This window comes from Triticum urartu, chromosome 2, assembly GCF_003073215.2.
Source record: "Triticum urartu cultivar G1812 chromosome 2, Tu2.1, whole genome shotgun sequence".
NCBI lineage: Eukaryota > Viridiplantae > Streptophyta > Magnoliopsida > Poales > Poaceae > Triticum > Triticum urartu.
In genome coordinates, this window is record NC_053023.1 from 484,986,003 (window position 1) to 484,993,165 (window position 7,163).

Consider the following 7,163-nt stretch of genomic DNA (forward strand, 5'->3'; position numbering starts at 1 on the left):
ACAACACAGTTATGAGGAAATGAATGAGTTGAAGAAATAGAACCAGTTGGCTTGGTGAAGACAATGATTTGGTAGACCAGTTCCAACTGTTGTCTCAATTGTACATCCGGTTGGAGCGGCTGAGTATTTAAACTCGAGGACACACAGTCCCGGACACACAGTCCTGAACATGCAGCTCGGGACACCAAGTCCTCACCGTATTCTCCTTGAACTAAGGTCACACATACCTCGTCCAATCACTCGTGGTAAGTCTTCAGGTGACTTCCGAACCTTCACAAACTCGGTCACTCGGTGATCCACAATTCCTCTTGGATGCTCTAGACCATGACGCCTAACCGTCTGGAAGAAGCACAGTCTTCAAAGGTAACAAGCGTTCGATCCACGCAGAATCAATCTCTTCAGTGATGCTCAATCACTTAGGGTTTGAAGGTGTTTGGGTTTGGCTTTTCCTCACTTGATGATTTTCGCTCAAAGTCCTCGGAGGATGGGTTGCTCTCAAATGACAAGTGTCAGTTTTTCTCGGAGCAGCCAACTAGCTAGTGGTTGTATGGGGCGGCTATTTATAGCCTAGGGAGAAGCCCGACATGATAAGACATAAATGACCTTCAATGATATGACCGTTAGGTGGATAGATATTTTGGGACAGCTGGCGCATAGCACAGCAACGGTCGAAATTTTGAGTAGCAAAATCCTCAGGGCTATCATGTTCCTCACTGTGTAGGCAATCCGCACTGGCGAATTCCTAACTCCTCAGTCAGGACAAATTCCTCAGAGACCAGAAGAACTTCATCTCTATCACTGAAGAAATTGACTGAACTGTATGAGATTTCCAATGGCTTCACTCGAAGGGATTCGTAGGTGTAGGATTTTGAGTTGAGCATCACATGGAAATTTTTCCTTAGTATTTCCTCGACCCCCTTTAACAGTACGGTGTTTCCTATGACTCAAGAAAGAGAAAATGAAACTACGAAAACAAAAGTATTCACGCTTCATGTTCCTCAAATGAATACCAGGTCTTCAAGGTCACACCAATTTCTTCACTTTCAAAGTCTTCAGAAAGTCTTCAGAAATCCAAAGTCTTCAATAGAAGAACTTCATTTTTAGGGGTCGACTTTCTATGTAAATATCAAACTCATCATAGACTTATAGACCTGTGTATACTCACAAACGCATTAGTCCCTTAACCTATAAGTCTTCAATACACCAAAATCACTAAGGGGCACTAGATGCACTTAAAATCTCCCCCTTTTTGGTGATTGATGACAATATAGGTTAAGTTTTCAACGGGGATAAACATATGAAGTGTAAATGCTGATGTTGAGGAATTTGATTGCAAGATATAGAGGAACTCCCCCTGAATATGTGCATGGTGAGGTATTTGCTTTTTGAAGGATTTGCACACTTGAAGAGTAGAATCATGGAGATCTCCCCCTATATCTTGTAATTCATACACGCATTTGACATAACATATTGAAGAATTTGAAATGCATGATGAAATATGGAATAAGCATGCAGTAAAACATATCAAAAGTATCAGAGCACCATCAGGTTTAAGTTTACAACTCGATCCAATAAAGTCTTAGAAGAACGAGAGTTGTAACTTAACAAAAAACACCCATATAGAAAGACCCGCTTGAAGACTAACTCAAAATTATCCCCCTTTGTCATCAAATGACCAAAAGGATCGAATATGAGGACTAACGCCCCTGAAGAAAATCAAATTGATGAAGGAGCGCCAGCGTTGTTGGGGTCGTTTGTCGTGGAAGGGCCTGCTGCAGTGTCGTCCAAGTCTTCATTCTCATCGGTGTCGCGCGATGAAGAATATGAGCTTGCCACCAAGGAAGGAACCTTGACCTTCTTGAATTTCTTCGGTGGAGGTGCAGACCAGTCAAAATCTTCCTTGAGACCCATTTTCTTGAGATCTTCTTCACCATACAGATGTGACAGTATTGCCCAGGTGCGACCGAAAACCTCATGGAGGTAGTAATGGTTTTTCTTCACTGCATTGTGCGTAGCAGTCATGTTGTGAAGAAATGAACCAAACTAACGCTTGACCCATTTATGATTTCGATCCACCTTCTGGTGAAGACTAAGTAGAAGATCACGATCAGTCATCACACGAGGAGCAATGGCTTGAGGAGTAGACTTGGGTGCATTGGTGGAGTCATGTGTGGCAGAGTCATCATTGGTGGAATAAGATGCAGCTTTGCGAAACTGTCCATCCAATGGACGAATGCCTTCATCTATAACAGCTGGTGCCTTGCCCTTTTCATCAACTGAGGAATAGGTCCGCTTGAGGACTTCAATCGAGGGCAAGTAGCTGAGGTGATTCTGAAAATCAGCTTTGTAGTTGAGTGAAGACCCTGTCCTGAGGAATCTCATAATCCAAGGTGCATAAGGCTTCAGCTCAAACGAAGAAAGTGCAACATTTGCCAGAGTCCTCATGAAGAAATCATGTTAATTGACAGGAATGCCATGAATGATATTGAATACCAGATTCTTCACGATGCCAACAATTTCCTCATCAGATGAGTCGTGGCCTTTGATGGGACTCATTGTCCTCGTTAGAATGCGATAGACAGTTCTGGGCACATATAGTAATTCCTTCACGAGGAATTTGGTTCATGGGGCCTGACTTGGCTTCAAAGGTTTCATCAGAACTTGCATGTAGTGATTTGTAAGCTCAGGTTCAATGTAGATGCAACGGGCTTCTTCAAGGGGAGGACTAAGTGGTAAGGCACGAAGCAATTCAGTAGCTGGTGCTGTGTAGTGAGTGTTCTCAGACATCCAGTCTAGCACCCATGAATTCACATCTTCAGAATCTCCTGTGATGTGCAACGTCGCATAAAATTGAAGAATCAGTTCTTCATTCCAATCACAGATGTCAGAGCAAAAATTTAACAGTCCAGCATGAAGAACACTGAGGACTGGCATGAAGCATGGCAGAGACTCCATATCCACATGAGGAATGTGCTCATGGTAGAAGATTTTGTTTTTGTTGAACAACACTGAGGAATAGAAATTTGCTCGGCTGGCTGTCCAGAAATGCCTCTTCCTAATGCGAGCAGAGTCATAGGGGTTGTAGTTTGTGAAGAATACGTGTTCGCCGAAGAAATCATCATCCTTGAATTTTTGCTTCCTGGAGAATGGATCCTTTGGCTTGGGTAGAGGAGTGTCCGTGAGTTGCATCATGACCTCAGGAATCTCAATCGCAGGTTCTTCAGGCTGAGGAATTTCTGGTCCCTCTTCAATGGCAGTCTGCGTCTTCAGATGGTCGGCAGCAGCAGTTTCTTCGGCACTAGTGGCTGGAATTTCTTCACGTACAGATGAAGTGGGGTGAGTTTCTTCAGAGCCCATTTGAACAGTTTGTGCAGGGGACTGAGGTATTTGCTGCAATGGTGTGAACATTGGAGAGTTTGGATGCTGACTTTCCCAGAATTTATCACTCATCACTGGTGTGGAGTAGCCAACATCCACATCTTCATCTTCCATTTCTTCAACGCCAGCCTCTTCAGCAGTGAACTGAGGCAGAGGCGAGGAAATGACAGGTGTTAAAGGGATCTCATCCACTTCAATTTCTCCATCCAACTGCTCTGACGAAGTAGCAGAAGGATTTTCTTCATCAGATCCGCTGGGGATCACATATTCTTCATCGAAAGGAACAAGGTCCTTTGATGGCATGGTAGAGAGAGGAACAACATCAATGGGAATTTCAAACGAGCTGGTCAAAGGCTTCATCTTCTTCGGAGCTGAAGAATCTGAAGTAGCTGATGCTTTCCTTTTCTTCACTGCTGCACGCTCTGCGGCCTTGGTTTTCTTCACATCTGATGCAGATGGAAGGATCGGAGTTGGTGTTGGCGCAGGAGGAGCAGAGGAATCTGGTTGATTTTCTTCAGGCGCACCACTTGTGGATGCCCTGGCAATTTCTTCAGCAGCTGGTATGCAGTCATCAGCCTTGGAACTCACATTTTCTTCAGCAGCCTGATTTTCATCAGCGGTGCTGGCATGTTCTTCAATCGGCTGAGCAGATGCTTCAGCCTGAGGAACTTCCTGTTGCGTTGGGGCTGCAACATTTGAGGTGAATTTATCTGCAAGTTTCACAAAGTGCACCTTGACTCCAAGCCAGTCAGCGCGGTATGCGTGAAATTCATCACTGAGTTTCTTGATCTTAGTTTGAACAGCGACAAGTTCTTCAGTTGTCATAGAGACAACGTTTTTCTTCAGATAGCGCTCCTTCTTGTACTGCGCTTTCTTGATCTGCCTGGCCTTCTCAAATTTCCATTTTTCTTCTTGTATGAAGTGGGTCAGCATGTGACTTTGGCCAGGAGTCAGCTTGAAGTCAGGCATGGGAGTGTTGGGGTCCTTGTGCCAAACATCAATGTATTCAAGGATCATCTTTGGATCCAAAAGTAGTGGCACATTTGTTCCCTTGGCTCTAGCGGCCCTGACTTGCCTATCTCTGATGATTTCAGCAAGTTCATCATCATCAGCTTCATCTTCTTCAGACGGCACTTGGAAGGAAACCTGCTTCTTCTGAGGACTAGGGCGAGGACCTCGTCCAGCAGTGGCCTTTGTCTTCAGTAGAGAGGGTCCCATTGAAGAATTTGGTGCAGCTGAGGAACTAGCTGAAGCTCCTAAGGCAATTGAGACGCCTGTGGTCCTTTGACACGTGGCGAGATGCACAGGTGCAGAGGACTTTGTTGGAGCAGCTGAGGACTTGTGAGGAGCTGAAGATTTGGGAGGAACATGAGCAACATGAGAAGTTGACCTTGATGGCTTTGAAGATTCTGGCCGTGAGGGCATTGCTGAGGAACTTGGCCTTGAGACCACTGAAGGTGAAGCACTTGGCTTGTGCGCAGGCTTCTTTGACATGGCCTTCTTAGGCTTGACAGAGGCCTCAGCGGCAGCAACAGCAGCTGAGTCTTCGTTGAATTTCCTCACAGCTTCTTTGTCTTGTTTAGCCAACTTGGCTTGACGCTTGGCCCATTCATCAGGATAATCCTCACCACGCTTGAGGCTGGTGGGATCAGCTATTTGGCCAGGTGCCAATGGAGGACTTGGGCATGGAGGATTGAGTGTGAATTTCTTCATGTATTTGGGAGTGACATATCTGTACTCCCTCCACTCTCTAGCCCATCTCCTTTCTATCTTCTGAATGTGCACCTTGCGCTGATTTTTGTCTTCCTCGGGAGGTGTGCAGTACCTAGCATATATATCATCAGGGATCTCAAACGCTGTGTTGGCCTTAGCCCTCTTTCCTCCTTTCTGTGGCTTCTTACCGTCAACCATTTTCTTCAGTTGGGGAATTTGAACAATTGAATTCTCGGAAGAAGTATGCAACTTTTCTTCGAGGAACACTGCAAATGAGTTAAGTTGATGAAAACCTAGTGATTCAGCAGCTGACATGAGTACCTGTGAACAGAGTATAGTTGCCAGGAATTTGGAGAGGTCATATGCGTTCTCAGAAGGTTTTATAAAGAACAAGTTTGAGGAATTTGACCAGATAAGTCTTGAAGAATTTCACTAAGCGTTCTTAGTCCTAGGTTTCAAAGTTGTACGGATTAGAAATCCGCATAATTGAGGAATCTTGAAGAGAAATTCGCAGCTTAGAGAAAGGAATCAAGAACAAATGATATGAGAGGTGTTTTAGTGTGTAAAGATATGAAGAAAAACACCTTTGAAGATTTTGTAGATAATCATTCGAATCAACGAGGGCAGTAAAAGTAACTTTTAATTACCCTGGACGAAGAACATGACGAACAGTGAGGTGGATAAGTGATGTTCATCTGTGTAGATCTTCCACGCCCTAACTCGGCGGAGGAAGACGGCTACGGTGGTGGCGGAGTGAAGATTTCCGCGGTCGGCGCGAGTACGGCGGCGACGAGGTCGAGGCAGTGAAGCTCTTCCTCACCGGTGACGATGAAGTAGCGGCGGCGCTAGGGTTTGAGAAGCTCGAGCTGGAGAGAGGTCGAGCGGAGTAAAAGAAGTGAGGAAGGGGAAGAGGGGTATTTATAGCCATGGTGAAAAACTGTTCGCCCGAAGAAATTGGACGAACGTGCCCCTGACCCTTCTCATTCGCTTGACATCTGTCACCCACGTACTGAGAGGTGGAGATCGTGTGCGATCGTGGGTGAATGGATAAGTGTATCGTGGGATGCGGAACAGTTTGAGCGGCAAAGCCGAAAATTGAGATAAGATAGGTTTTAAAGTTCCGTTCGCAATTTCTTCAGCTAACAAGGACACAGTGAAGATTTTGAACGAGTTTCAAATATAACGCACATGAAGAATTTGTGAATAGATTGGGTTGAGTTTAGCATAGAGGGGGAAGGGTCCGATCACATTCACTTAGCAGAAAAACCAACTTGAAGAAATAGCAATAAGTGAATGTTGTAGAGGACATAAACTCATATATATATAGCCAATGAAGAAAAAACGACAGAAAGAGTGAAGACAATGCAAAGATGAAGAATTTGAACAACTAAGGAATTTCAACTTTTGGTGGTGGCGTGACCCACCGTATAAGAATGATGATTTCAGACACCGCGTACAATTATTGTAGGGTTCTGATAATCAAATTCTTCGTTAATTTCATCACACTTAGAGTGTTATTCTTCATTGATTGAAGAAAAACGTTTCTTCATGTGTTGCACATCTAAGTCATCAATTTTGCATAAGTGTTAGGATGAGTGTCCTTTTCAAAGAACATTCAAAGATTCTAGGATATTTAGTTCACACCACAACTTGCTAAATTTCTTCTCATCCAAGGGCTTTGTGAAGATATTGGCTAGCTGTTCTTCAGTCTTCACATGCTAAATAGAAATGTCGCCCTTCAACACATGATCGTGAAGAAAATGATGACGAATATGAATGTGCCTAGTCTTCAAGTGCTGAACTGGGTTGTGAGCAATCTTGATGGCACTCTCATTGTCACAGAAGAGAGGCACATTCTTAATGTTGATGCCATAGTCCTTGAGAGTTTGCTTCATCCATAGCAATTGAGCACAGCAAGAATCAGCGGCAATATACTCAGCTTCAGCGGTAGATAGTGATACGCAGTTCTGTTTCTTCGAGGACCAACAGACCAAAGATCACCCGAGGAAATGACATGTACCAGATGTTGACTTGCGGTCCACACGATCACCAGCATAGTCAGAGTCAGAATA